This window comes from Ciconia boyciana, chromosome 8, assembly GCF_034638445.1.
Source record: "Ciconia boyciana chromosome 8, ASM3463844v1, whole genome shotgun sequence".
Lineage (NCBI taxonomy): Eukaryota > Metazoa > Chordata > Aves > Ciconiiformes > Ciconiidae > Ciconia > Ciconia boyciana.
In genome coordinates, this window is record NC_132941.1 from 2,756,409 (window position 1) to 2,771,887 (window position 15,479).

General features: G+C 40.0%; 1 long non-coding RNA gene across 1 annotated transcript; it reads right to left on the reverse strand.

Annotated features, from left to right (window-relative positions):
• Window positions 1–5,144: 5,144 nt before the first annotated feature.
• LOC140655845 (uncharacterized) lies at window positions 5,145–11,568 on the reverse strand. The gene is made up of 4 exons (XR_012043894.1): window positions 11,383–11,568; window positions 9,138–9,241; window positions 8,132–8,353; window positions 5,145–5,227 (listed from the first exon to the last, which is right to left on the reverse strand). It is a non-coding gene; the product is annotated as an uncharacterized lncRNA (long non-coding RNA).
• Window positions 11,569–15,479: the final 3,911 nt, after the last annotated feature.

Below are 15,479 nucleotides of genomic sequence, written 5' to 3' on the forward strand. Positions count from 1 at the left end.
GTGTGTTTTTAATCAGGGAGCCTTCACATTTAAAAGGAAATAATTTGCATCATATTAGTATTCATTGTCCACCTACACAGGATGGGAAATTTGCTGAACAAAAAGGTTAAGTGTGCTGATGCCAAGAGGGCTTGCCCATTGCAGAGCCGGTCTCAGCAATGAAAGCTGTACCTGTTCCAGGAAATTACATCAAAAAACCTCTGCATTCATGGCTCAGGGGAGCCAGACCTGTTTCTTATAGTACATAAAAGGTCAGCTGAGATCGCTGTGTGTATTATTTCATCTCAGGAACAGGCCAAGTGTACCAAAAGCAAAAATAAAGCTCAAGTGAAAGAAGGTAACAGAAGGGAAGCTGCTGCAGCCCATCTGACACGGTTTACTCAAATATGTCGCTTTAGATCAACAGAGAAATGTCCTCCTGCAACGTGTTTATCAAGGGACCCTTGAGTGGAAAAATGATACAAGAATTCTTTGTGCCTGTTGCAAAAAAGCGTATGTGGTCTTTACCATGCAAGACAGTTCTTCCCGGCCCATGGTTCACAGAATCAGCTGGAATCTGGGGCTACTTCTGAAGAATGTGCGAAACACAGCTGAGACAGAAAAGCCTATTGTCAGAAGGCTACAATTTGCTACAGAGATGTAGCCCTCTCCACTGGAAAGTTTTAGGCTCCTGCAGTTCAAAAAAAGATTGCAAGTCACTTGTTTAGGTGTTTCATACAAGATTACTTTTTTTCTGCCTATAACGTTTGATCTGATATTAGATATTACCTCTGGTGATAAAAGACTCAAACCCCTAATTTTCTTTCCAAGAGGCTTCCCAGAGCTCCTCTGAGTCCTTTCCCGCTGTCTTTTACTAGCTTCATTTATATTCACTGAATCATTTTTCTCCTCATCTTCCAATTTAGAGCAGAATCTGAAAAGTGCAAAGCTCATCTGTTTCCAAACCTTTTTTTCTTTGTATGGATCTCTGATGATGAACAGCACCTTCTTATCCTTGCATGTAATTCTGTTAAGCATGACCAGTAAAACTGGGAGCTTACAGAATGGTAGAGGTTAGAAGGGACCTCTGGAGATCGTCTAGTTACCACCCTCCTGTCCTGGAGAGCCTACTAGAGACAGTGCTCTCCAATCTATGTACGCTGCCTGTGACCTCTGAAAAACGTGCTATAAAAATTTATCTGAGGCATAAAGAAGGGATAGAAGGGGTGGATACATTTTAAGTTAATTTAGTCTGAGTCCTTATAATTAATTGCAGGACAGCTCAGGAAAGCTGGTGGAACACAACGGGTATGGAGATACCTTTCCTGCTTCTTGGCAGAAGCAGCTTCTGCCATGCTTGGTTATATATGGCTCAGCACATGGCAGGTAGGCAACAAAATGTTGTAAGCACTAGAAAGTAGCTTGCCATTGGAACAGAAATTAATATAGATTGAACTGAACAGGGCAGAAAAAAAAATAGACAGTGCTTGAAAACAAAAAGCTACGAGTCATGTTGGTGTAGGCAGACTCGCTGTCTGCTCAGATTTAAAGTAGCTCTTTCCTGTGCTCTGCATTGTGTAAGAGCAGTGAACTCCTCCCAGCACCTTCAGTCCTGAATGCAGAAATAATACAGATTCATCCAGCTCTTTGGGAAAAGACTCAAGAAATTAGCTTTCAAGGTGGAAAACACCTTATAGTGGATCATTTCACTGACATGTTGTGGCTGTTCAGGACCACTGAATGTCACACCCTAAAAAGTCTGTGCATCTTTTAGGAAAACATCTCAAGCCTGATCATTCTTCTCCTTTGGCAGCTATTCTGGCAGCTTCCTCCTAACCAGCTATTACCGGAGGGATAGAATGGGATCTCACATCCTGTGTGAACATCTAGTTATCAAATGTCTGAGGGGAAATTATATTCAAAGATATTTTCCTAAAGGTTAATAACAAGGAAAGCTTGTGCAAATATCAGCCAAAGTAGTCGCTGATGTGCAGGCTCCAAAGACTTGGAAAAACAAATCAAATCCAAGCTTGCAACGCCGAACAGGTATCAGTAGGAATGAAATATTTGCCTGAATTTTGATGACCTTGAACAATTCAATAAATCACATCACTCCACGTACACAGCTTGATAGGAGTCAGACAGCTGCACTGCCCTTGAGAACTGGGCAGTGGGTTCTGGGAGGAAGGAAATAGCTGCCACATGCAGTAAATAAAAAGAAGTTAAAAAAAAAAATACACACATAGTTCTGCTGCAGAATCATTCCATTCAGCCTGGCTAGAAACACAGGCAGCTACAAACCGATCATTCATCTCCAACATAAACACAGATTTGGTTAGACTAGCAGTAACATAGGTTGAGATTTTTAGTAGATGACATAAATAAATGTATTTTTATATTTCCTGACCACATTAAGCTTGAAATCAGAGTTCTAGCATGTGAGCCACACACTATAAGACTTCTAATAGCCAATAAATTCAGATAGTCACAGTGAAGCAATGTTTACTCCTTAAAGGTACATTTTGCTGCAGTGTATATAAATACAAGGGGACTTGGGTTTTTATGGATTTGAAATTACATGTAGCTGAACATGATCATTCAAAAAAGGTTAAAGTTCTCTTAGGAGGACAGCAAGATGGAAACCACTTCAGAAGGCACAATCTCAGATTCCAAATATTATTTCTACATGGAAAGACATTACTAAGGAGATGGGGGAAGGTTGGGGAAAATTACTTGCTCCCCAAAAGGTACAATCCAGGAAAGGAGAGCTAAAACATCCCAGCTCAAGAACATCAATGTATTCCTCTGTTCCTATCCCACCTCTGCTACACTAAGAAAGCGCAAAACAAGTTCTTATCCTGTCCAGTGCATCCACTTCCCATTTATAAAGTAGGGATTATAGTGCTAGAATTCCTTTAGGTGATGTTAAAGGAATAAGTGATCTTAGAGCATTACCAGTAATACTTAAGAGCTAAAATACTTAGATGCTAAAGGTCATTTTTAATCTCTAGCCCTTACAGCACTTCAAAGTGGAGATTGGCATTATCATCATGATATCCCACACTGGGAAACTCAACACAACAGACACAATGAATTTTTCAGCTTCTCAGAATGGGTCAGCAGGAACGCCGGGAGTGATTTTCAGGCGGTAGCTGGCCATACAACACTTAAAAGGTATCTAAGATCCTTAAAGGCTGATGCCCAGCAGGCAGAGAACTTAATGATGAGAGAACTTGCAGGATCACAAGGCTGAATTTCAGCACGGCATTGCTCACTAAGCAAGCTCTGGCTGAAGGACAACAGTGCACTGCATGGACTTTGAAGGCAAGTCCTTCGATATGGAACAAAGTTGTTTAGTTTTTGGACCTACCACTTTCTGCGCGTCTCTTACAAAGAGACATGTTCCCAGCGGGGGAGCAATAAAGAGCGTCAGTGTGTACTGGCTCTACTGCCCATTATTGACTGAATGTTGTTGGAATAACCAAGATGAAAATATCTGAGCGCTGATGTCACTTCGATACAATTGCTTTGGAGGCTATTCAGTTTTCCTTGGGGCGCCTATTCATTTTAGGAGACTTGCTGATCTTTGTCTGATGGCTGGAGTTTTATGACCAGAAAGAAATGAAGATGGCAGCTAAAAGCCTCACTTCACAATGAGTAAAATAACCCTTTTAAGGGAGAATTTGTCATTTCTAGCTCAGTTTAGGAAAGTTGTCACTCCTAGCTCAAAACCAGCAGTTGAGACTAAGTAAATGGAATGTACTAGTAGAAGAAATTTTAAAACACCAAGTACTTTCACGTGGAATTTAGCTGCATGATGACAAAACAAAAATAATAACAACCTCTCCTCCCACCTATGTTAAGGTTGAAAAGTAAAGTATTCAAGAGCTGGAAACACCAGAATTAAGGTTGCCTTGTGTAGTCCTAATTCACTTCTCCTGTGCAATACAATTAAAAGATATTTTTCCCCATGGCCTCACCCCATTTAGTGGGTAGGATGAACAGAGCTATTCAGTATTTCTTTTTTTACCTTTTTGAGTCAATGTGTGGCCTTGGTTTTATTTATAGCATGCAGTTTAAACTCTTCACTGAAAACAGGATTATTCATATCCTTGTGGGTTTTAATATAACACTTATCACAGAAATATTTGCTTCAAAAACATAACAAATGTCTCATGACAAAACCCCTGCCAATGAGGTAGGATAGTAGCACGGTCCCTTCAGCCCAAACGCTTAATCAGAATCAGAGGTCCCACAAGATTGTTTTGATTAGTATGAGATCATCTGAATGTAATATAATGTATAATATATTCTTGTTTTTAGCAAACCAATGGTAACAAAACCCCATTTCTCTGAGAGAGAACTCCAAAACTTCCACTGCCATGAGTTCTGTGTTTGAGAAACCATCTGTTTCCTTTCAGGATCATCCATAGCATCTGCAAACCTTGTTTTCTGTGGTTTAAAGCACCTCCTTCTAAGACCACTGGGCAAACGACAAGCAAGGCCTAGTCTGGAGCCAAGCAATGTAGCAGAATAAGGCTAGAATGAAATTTTTCCTAGCTCACTTGATTTTGGAAGATTCCCACTGAAATTTGCAACTTAAAAGAAAAAAACAAAATTACTCCCTACCTCTGTTTGCATGCCTTTATTTAGAAGTGTACATGGATGTGATTAGGTATATACACCTAAAACCAAAAAAGTAGTCATATCTGATTGCAAAAAACTGAAACAACTTTATGTTTGCAGGATTTTTGTTGGAACACAACAGTGCTGATGTTCTTTTTTAGCAGTTAATCAACCATCAGCAAAGTTTTAAATAAACTTTAATTCAGGGACTGCATAATCATTCTTCTCACAAACAAGACAATTTACATCCACCCTTTTCATTTGGATCTAAGCTACAAATCAAGTAATTCTTCTTTTGAGATAACATCTCTGTAGAAAAAAATGTTACCTCAAGTTCCTCCATCAGTATGAAACCCATTTGAGAAATACAATTTTCAAGTTTATACAAGCCTGCAATCCCACCTGCACAATGTCTCAGAGAAATCAATTTATGATTCCCTATGTCATACTGCTTGTTTTACATTATAGTCTTAGAGAAAAATGCTTATGCTAGAAATATTAAAAAAAAAAAATTACTTACTGTTCTGACAGCCATCAGGATCTCTTTATATTCTTTTGATCCATATTCCTTATCTCAAACTGTTCCTCAATGATACTCTCTTCAGAGGAGAGGATCTGACAGCTGAAATAAAAAGGCACAATGCTTACAGTTTATATCCACAAGACTGGAAATCTGGCACATCTGGAGGCTTTAGCATTATTATTATTATTATTGTTATTACAAATATATTTTGGAATTTGTATTTTTGACATAACTGGAAGATTCATTGTAAAGAATGTAGCTCTTTTTAAAAATGTTAAATCAACTTGGATTATTTCAAATTCCAGTACTTCAGCAATGACTGTAACTAAGATTTTTTGATTTGATGTAGTAAAAAGAAAGTTAACAAACATGATCTCAAGTATCACTTAGCAGCATCTTTAAAAATACCACCATTATTGTCCTAGGATCCAGCTACCTGAAAGACTGGTGCTGCTACAACCTGTGTTGGATCAAGACAGCTTTGTTACTTAGAATGGCTTTTTTCTTTAATTCAAAGCTATTTTAAAGTTTAAAAAGTTTAAGAAAACCAAACATATCATCCCTAACTGGAACTACTACTGTCCAGCCTATCTTCTGCTCTGGATTTACAAGGACATGCTTAATTCACTATGTAAGTTACCCCACTGTAACACCTCCTAGTTTAAGGCAAGACCTCTAATTTATGCAGACAGAAGTTGATGCTGCTGCGTAGATTGTAAGTCCATCCTCCCACCCACCATTATTCTTTAGTAGTATTAGTACTACAGCTCAATACAAATCAGTCGTAATAGCACCAGGGATCTTCCATTGCAGGCATGGACTTCACTTAATTAACTAAGTGTTGTATAAACACAGCAGGGAAAAAAAAATGATCCCTTCCTCAAAGACATTGATGCAATTATTTTGTTGTTCTAGTGTGACGATCACAAGGCATTTTGCAGTTAAGTCTCCCAGGAAGGAAGACTGTCTTTTCAGTCCTGTTTTACAGACGGGAAACTGGAGGATGAATTAGTTCAGCAGCAAGACACAATGAATTATGCTTTCTCTCTGAAAGTGGACGTACTCAGCATACTGGACCAAAAGCTCACTGATTGTCCATTTTTGCAGAAATTAGGACTAAAGCTCAGAATCCATAGAAATTCACAAGCCTGATATCAGTATTTAACCCGGTTGAGAAGCACCCACTTCCTCAGCCTGATTGAGAGACTACCCACTACCCATCTGATGCTCTCAACCGAGCTCACTGAATTGCTCTCAGTGCAAAAATGCCTGTCAAAGGAATGCATACAGGCTCACTAATACACTGGGAAACAGAAGTCAATGTTGCTTCATCTACATGCTTTAGGAAGCTATGGTGATGTAACAGTTGCCACAGATACTATACAAGGTGCAAATTATAATGATCTTACTGCCAACTTCTGGTCAAGTTTAAGATGGGAATCTTATAAAGCTTCTAGTTACACCTCCTTGTGCTTTTCTGAACTTGGATTCAATCTCGGCTCAGGGTTGGGCTTTTTTTTTTTAAATGCATTCTCTGATTTATAGCAATGTTTCAATGAATTACTTCCATTATTCCCTTTTTCACTGCCTGAAATTGAAAAAAAGACTCCTGAAATTTTAACCCTTCACATCACAAAGTGACAATGGCTTTCAGAACCTCATCTAAGCCATGCTGTAATTAGCTAGACTTTCTACCGACTTAGCTTTGGATCAGTCCCCAAAACAATAAGGGGGCTGTAATACAGCAAAGCATTGGGGCAGATATTTCACTTTAAGAATACATTAAACATCCATTGGCATCACTTGGTATTCTACTTGAGTAGAAGTTGCTAATGAGTACTAGTAAGGCCTCATCTCTGAGATTTATCCCTGAAAAGGCAAAAGTAGAAGCCATTGCTTTTTTTTGCTGGTTTTTGTTTGTTTGTTTGTTTGAATAAATAAGCTGGAAGAAGTACTAGGCCATGCTACCAAACAACTGTCACTATAAGAGCTCACCCCAGGTGTACAAGAATCGTGATTATCCTAGTTCATCTTCACACTTTCCCCATGAAGTTTAGTTCCCTAGCAAATAAGGAGCCTGGCAGTTTAGAAAGCAGTTCTCTCAGGCTGTGCTCCTGTGAGTAAAGTCTTCCTTTCCCTCGCAGCCCTGACACTCCAGTCCCATTGACAGCTATCCTGAGGCTGCAGAGTACCTTTTGCATTCCTTTGCTGCTCTTCTCCATGTGTACTGGCCAGGCAGAGACAGATCCCTACCTCTGAGCTAGTATTAGTAGTTCATCCATAAATTACAGATTGCCAACTCACTGGTACCCTGTGCAGCACTTTTCACTAGCATTTTTCAAAGTGGACTGCAGAGTGAGTGGTGATCAGGATTGCAACCATTTCACAGGTGAAGGGACTGAGGAAGCAACCCTGGGTCAGCCTGGCACTCCCCTGCCTCTCCCCAAGCTCCTCCAGTGCTGTGCAATGCTGCCTCTTGGTGGAGCACAGCTAAATGCTCTGCAAGGCTCTCAACTTTTCTCTCCAGCCTAAACCTCTAGACCTGAACAGAAGCAAAACTAGTCTCAGTGTCTTCAGTTATTAAGGTGCTTTATCTGTCCACTTCCTTAGAATTTGTGTCTGCCTGCTGCATGAGAAAAGGACTACTGTCATGCCTTCTAGGGTAGCATTAAAGGTAAAATGCCCAAGGGGTGTGTTTTAAAACTGGTAGTCAAATTGGACAGCCAGAAGCACTGAATTTGAATGTTTCATAAGAGAAGTTGAATATCCATAGAAAGAACAATTGCATTATTTTAGTAATGAGCTAATTCAACTAATTCAATAATGAACTAATTCAACCCCTTCCAAAACAATTCATGAACTCTTACTCATTATCAATTTACAGTGCTTAGGGACCTTCATTAATTATCACTATTCCTAGTTGTTACACGTATTTACGTTATGGGTGCAGTGTAAAGATAGACATGAAAAAAAATATAGCTGTGCCTTTTTGTTCATACTCACAAACAGTGATGGGAAAACCTCCAAAAGCATTCTCGATGTTTTGTAGTTGTCAAGACACTTCATTTTCTCTCATTCCCAAGCTTCAGAAGCTTCCTCTTTGTGATTGCAAACAGATGATGGTAGAGCATGCAATTAGACTAATACAAGTAAATTCCAATCAGTGGTAGCCTGCAGCAGCTTCTCAGTGTTCACATCAAATAGAGGCCAACTCTTAGCATGAAGCTGTCAGCAGGAAAAGATAAATTAAAACTGATTTTTAGAAGCAAACTTCTGTGACCTTCTTCATTGCACCCAGGAGTATCTGTAACATCTGTCATTTATTATGTATCGTGGTTGGGATTTTCAACCATCCACTAGCTTGGGCATTCAAAATCCAATATGCACGTTTGACTATATCAGTGCAAAGTCTCATGAGTTTTGACCATTTGGGAGAACAGTGTTCCACAAAAGGGGGAAGTGTCTGCACCTCTCTACATGCACCAAGAAACATTATTAAGAATACACAATTTAGGACCTTATTTGGAAATGACACCTTTAAAATTTGAGCTTTTAATACAACTAGAATAGATTCTGCAGATTTACCCTATCCTTGCCAATCTTTACAATCTTTCTTTGCGAAACCAAGATGGCAGATTCTCAAATATTTTAGTTTTTCCAAAAATTACCCCGGTAAAACCAGTGGTTAGTGATAACAGCTATTCAGTGAGCTCAATGGGCATAAAATACAATAGCACTACCTTTCATAATAGTGTAGGAACTGCTAAGTAAATATGGTGTAAGTTTCAGAGTTACCTATCTTGATCTCATCTCTGGGATCACAGTTCAAACACAAGATTCTGGAGGTTTTCTTAAGACGGAGACTGTCTTCAGAAGCTACCCACAGATTTCCCAGGATACAAGAAGATCGGTATCCCCCCCAGTGGAAGGCCAGCAGAGGTACCTCTGTCAAACTGGGTACCAAACAGCTGCATAGTAAAATGCTGCTAATGGTGCGAGCCAATGTTACCAGTGCATTGTATCCCAGATGCCCCGGAAGGGGTGTCGAGCCTCCTGGTAGTCCAAGGGAAGGCAGGCTTGTCAGCAGAGCAGGTCAGTCGATGGCATAAGGAGCTGGGGAAAAGGCATATAACAAGGTCAGGTCCACCAGAGTTTACTAGGTAAAGGGCAGAGCTGTGCAAACATGACCACATCAGTCTGGCTAAAAGCCTTTAGGTAAGAAATAAAAGTGGCTCTAAGCATGGAAAAGTTGGCAATCTTTATTCTAAAGTTATTGGGCAACCCTGGTGTACATATGCAAGTTCAAGAACAGCCTTTATAGAGCAGAATGAGTCTTCAGTGTCCTTGATCTCGTTTTATAGGCAATAAAATGCATCTCTCACATTTCCAAACACTCCTTTCTGCCTCTAGAATTCACTCGGTCATAAGAAACAGTTCCGGACATCTTCTCAATTAACAACTATATTCCCCCAACTGCTTCAAATCAAAGCAACATGATTAATTGTAAAGCAAGGCATCCTCATTTCAATTACTTTCAATTTTCTCTTTTTCTCTGAAAAGCAAGTCCAGGCCATTAGTACAGTTGAGCGTTAGACAAAAAGTTTCCAAAAACAGCTAACATAATGCAACGAAAGTCATTTTGTAACACAGAAAAATACAAGTACAGTTATACAAGTGTTCTTGTTCCAAGAACAATTGTAAGTGGGTTTTGTTTTGATTTTGAAAAATCTCCAATATCTCAGGGTAGTTGCAGGAGACCACACACTGGAAAAATTACGTGTTTTTCTGGTCACTGTATAATAAGAAAGGATTTTTCTCTCTGAGACAGAAAAGGCCTATTCAAGACTGGAAAGGGAGTGCAACTCGGAAGAATGAAGAATCAGGAAGCTGGGGAGATAGGTTATAATTGTATGAGGATTATTTGGTCTAGTTGTCTGAACAGCTGCCAGGGAATTAGGAAAGACAGCTTCTACTTTTTCATCAGGCAGATGAAAGGCAAAACATAAGGGCTAAAAGCAAAAATCAAATAAATACCAGTTTTATGGTATCTGCTATCAGGAGTGAGTCCATCTCTGGTTTTCTATCTGGAGATAAGAGGTTTTGCAACACAAAGTGTAGCATAGATAGAAAATAAAGTGGGAGGATAACTATCAATTCATTTAAGATAGTGGGGCTTGTGCCAAAGTTTTTGTGATACAGTCACATAGTATTCTGCAGCGAGACAATACATAAATATCTACATCATTTATGGATGAAGCTCCACTTCAGGCTGTAGACAAGTGAATAGCAGATAAGCTCTAAACTGAGAGTCAGTCGTGACTTTCCCCTGACTTTACAACCCACCATAGTAAGCCAGTTGCATAACCTACTTTCCAGGTTATTTTACTGCAATCATTGGGCAATTTTGGATGGACTCCACTAAGTACATTTTTTTAAACATTCTGTTTACCAATAAAACAAAATAAAAGATTTTAGAGCCTTGATGTGTTTCTGGCACCTTTTAAAAACTGCTGCTAAAACTGACCAAGCTGTAGCAATGTAAATATCTCATAACTTTTTTTTTTTTGGTAACGTTGGGCTTTTATGCAGGAAACTGGGAAACAACATCACAGAAAAAGATTGTGTTAAGAGAAGAAAACTCATGTAAGCACAACTTACATAGTGAAACAGTATCATGTTTCTAGCAGCCTATGTTGTAGTTTGAAAGAATCATGTTTTCATGCACACCAATGGCTTGCTTTTTCTGACCAGTGAAGTCAGTGACAATTCACCAAATTACTTCAGTGATGCATGAGCTGGTCCCTAAAGCAGCAAACTGGGTTGTACGTATGGCACTGGGCAGAGAGCCAAGAGATCTGAGTTCAGTTCCTGGCTTGATACAAACTGCCTGTGCGATTTCTGTCCAATCTCCCTGGGCCTCAGCTTCTCATCCGTAAAGAGGGGTGATCTGTCTTTGTCTGCTTCCACTCTCAGTTCTCTGAATAGTCATAGTCTCTCTGCTGGCACACCAAAGCCTTTGTTTTTGCTATGGTTTTTAGGTGCAATTGTGATTTAACAAGGAATGACTAATGCAGTGATCATTACACCACATTACAACGTTTAATTTTATTAATCACAACCCTTAATCATCACAACTCTAGCATCATACAGCACTGCAGTGATTCTTGTACACTGCCCTACCCAGTTCTGCAGGAGATAAAGCATGCCAAATGTATAGCAAATACTTAAAAACGTGCCTTAAGCACTGAACTCACCTGCAGTAGACTGACCTATGTATACAATACTGCCCTTTATGTGCATCATAAATCACAAAGGGCATGAGTTGGTTGATTTTCAAGGATCACCTCCTCCATGCTTGAAAATGGTCCATCCTGATGAGCAGGAAGTCAAGCAAGTGTACCAAGAGACCTGCGTGGATGAACAAGGAGCTCCTGATGATATTCCCTCTATAGTTTCAATGCACTTTTTCACTTCTGAGATCAGAGGCAGTATATGAACTACAATGTTGCTACTTATTTTACGCTGCCAGGCAACATCTTTAATGTCAATGCTCTTTCATGAAATTGACCACGAGAGGGCATCAGTACTGCTCTAAAAAAACCAAACAAACAAACAAACAAAAAAGGACAAAACCAAGTAGCTAAATAAATAAATGAGAATTTGCTTACAAACTGTATAGCTTCAAAGGCATAGGATAGCAGGTTCCACGGGCATGAGTCACCCACCCACAGAAAGCCCAAGTGTCAGGCAGCTACGTGGGTGCACTGCAGCAGAGAGAAAATCACCCAACTACCTAGAGCCAACAGAGCTGGCGCTTCTTCTGCTTCCCCTACCAGACCCCCTTTCCTCAGGGTGGATGGGTGAAAGCTTCACACATCTTTTTGTACCAGTGTTGTCCAGAGCCTCCCTCTGCAGCATCTCTGTCCCACCTCAGGCCCCCCACACAGGAGCAGCAGCTTGTCTTCACTGCTACTCTTAGGAGGATCATCCCCTTCTCTCGCAGCAGAGAAAGGCTTTCCATTCCTGAAAGCCAGGTGAGCACCAATGCCTTGAAACCACATGTTTTCAGCCCAGCAAGCCCTAGCAATGGGTTTGCACATTTCATAGTCTTTTCAATGCATACTATCTATGAAGGGGGACTGAATGGTAACTCACAGAACTAAAAGAATGAACGGCTATAGCTCGAGCTGAACAGCTGACCTCCAAGACTGGGAGAGTTGTTTTTTCCACAAAGACATCACCATAAGGAATTCCTCTAGTAACAAGAGAAAAGAAAAAGCATATTATTTTTCAAGACTGCATCCTGAGTATCTGATTCAAAATTATGCCATGTAAAAACAAAACCCTTGGCCTCACAAAATCCCCCAGTGAGATCTCCCTGCCAAATACCATCTAGGACACAGACATTTGCACCAAGAGAAAAATGTCTACAAATACCCTATTCAAGAGCAAGTGCAATTATGTATGAATGTATAGATCACTCGCAAAGCTAATTTTGCTTACAAAGGAAAATACCTCATTGCTAAAAGATTCGTATGGTTAAGCTAAGCCTTTTCCTGCAGCATCGACCGTGAATACAAAAGGATTGTTCTTTTTTGTTTTGGCTGTAAGTGAACAAAATGCTGTTTTCAACTAGATGTTTCTCCCGAGTTTTTGTGGCAGTTGGATTAATGCAATTATTCTGTGAAAGTAAATGTATTCTGAATGCCCTGGTAAATTTCTGGCAGTTCAGAGGAATCTCCCAGTTGGGACACATCCATTGCAAAGAACACCAGGTAAGCCAGAAATGGGGGAATATTAAAATAACTCAATCTATAATCAGGGTAGAAGGTAATATAGCTGCTAGAGAACAAGAGTCAAAAGGGTGTTTTACAGCACCAGCCTTACAGTCTAAACTTGATGAACCTTTTTGCACTATTCGAATAGCTGTTTCTTCTACTGTATTTGTAAAGGTATGTGCCAGAAAAAGAGAGCAATGAAGAGTTCCAAAAAGCATGTATTCGTTTGAAAAGAAAATTAAGTGACAGAATATTCCACAATGAACTGTGCATAAAATAAGACTATTTTCTTCAATACAGGGTGTTGTAAAATCATGTTTGTTTAAAAATGTTTCTCATGCTTGAGCGACTCTTGAAGTACTGAAATTATTTCTAATACAGCTATCAGGCCAAAGAGTGAAAAAAGGTACTGATTTGGATTCAACTGTTATTCCTAGCTCCCAATGAGTTACCGAAAATACAAATCAGATAGTTACAAATGTCTAAAACCATAATAAACACCCTAAAATGTTATTAAAGCTTTGCTCTAACTTTGGAACAGAAATATCAGCACCACTGCAAAAGCACAGTCTGTCCTGGTTTTGGCTGGCATAGAGTTCATTTTCTCCCTAGTAGCTGGTATAGTGCAGTGTTTTGGATTTAGCATGAGAATAATGTGATACCACACTGATGTTTTAGTTGTTGCTAAGTAGTGTTTACACTAGTCAAGGACTTTTCAGCTTCCCATGCTCTGCCAGCGAGGAGGTGCACAAGAAGCTGGGAGGGGGCACAGCCAAACTGGCCAAAGGGCTATTCCATACCATAGGATGTCACGCCCAGTATAGAAACTGGGGGGAGTTGGCTGGGGGGGCAGCGATCGCTGCTCAGGGACGGGTTGGGCACCGGTCAGCGGGTGGTAAGCAATTGCATCGTGCATCATTTGTTTTATACATTCTTTTATAATTATTATTTTCTCTGTCTCTGCTGTCCTATTAAACTGTCTTTATCTCAACCCATGGGTTTAACTTCTTTTTCCGATTCTCTCCCCCATCCCACCGGGGGGAGGGTGAGCGAGCGGCTGTGTGGTGCTTAGTTGCCGACTGGGTTTAAACCACGACACAGTCCTATGCCCATCGGGTTAATGCCTCAGCTACAGAAACCAAGGATATACCTCACAGAACACATTGTCTGTTCTCCTTGCTTCTTTTCATGTGACTGTCAGTCATTGCTAACAAGAATACAAAGGGTAACGCTAAGTTTAAACTAAGTTATTGACTAGGCTGACGAGTTAGATTTGACTGTCAATGTCTAAATTAAAACCACATGTATTTGCAACCTTTTCTATTCAAAATAAAAATACTTATAGAGTATTTAGACCCTGTGATTTTTTAAATGGTTGTAGTCTGCTTTTTTTTTTCCCCCTTGCAATCTAAACGTTCACATTAGAAATGCAGACGTGAAGATTCTTTTAATCCGAGGCTAAAAGACTTTGATGTTGAACTAGCCACATTGTCCCAAACCAGCTGTGCAGTTCCTGCATTAATTAGGAGATATGGAATGCTCTTTAATAAGCACAGAAGAACAAGAGGTCTCTGAGGTCATACACTTATTACATGTTCTGAGAAATGGTTCCTTCGCCTTTTGGTTTTAGCCAAAATTGCTTTTTCATTTTGGTCAGGAACCAATCTGCAAGCAACACAGGTATTACACAGGCCGTTTGGGTCTGGTGTCACTGATCTCCAGAGGCTTGACCTACAGTCCAGGGAAGTCAATGCAAAGATTCCCATGAGGCTTTGGCGCAGGTCCTAAATTTTTACATGCAGGAGACAGATGCTACAAAATGATGGTGAAAAACAAGTCAGAAATAAACTGTTGCTTAGTTCTGTTTAGCCAGCCTCTCCCATTACTGACATCCCCTAACAGAGAAGGTGAAGGAGCACGCAGTGGGTTCACCATGGGTCACCCGATTCTGAAGGTGTTTCTTCCACCCTCATTCTGTCACTTGCCCCAGGGCTCTGCAAGAGCTGATGAGAAGAGATGAGAAGAGATGCTGTGTACAATGCAGTTCCCTTCTTGCATGTTGCAGAAAGGCTGCAGCGAGGCTGGTTTCGTACAGGCAAGCAAGGATGTGGTATTTTCAGACCTTGATTTACCTGCTCTTGGGACCCCTAAGGCTGTTAAATGCTCTGTCTCACATAAGCAGTCCAATGGATTGGCTTAGTGTACGTGTCCAATCCTGTAATCCCAGTTTGCTTTCCAAAGCTCCAGATGTATTTACTTTTTATACAATGCTCCAATGCAAAATATGATTATTTTTAATAAGATCTTTGTTCTACTCTTCCTCACTTTCTAACCCCATCTTCAAATTCACCAACAGAGGCTCAGGAATGTAAAACAGATACTTTGGGAAATTTGGGGAAAATAGTGCTGTTCTACAAAGCCTGTCTGAAACTTTATTTAAAATGCTTAAAATTGGTCATCCCACCAATAGTTTAACTGGATTTAGCAGCTAAAAATATAGTGCATACACAGTAGCATTTTAAATTGATGCTGGAACTGGATAAAAGGGACATAATCAAGATAAAAGCTGCAAT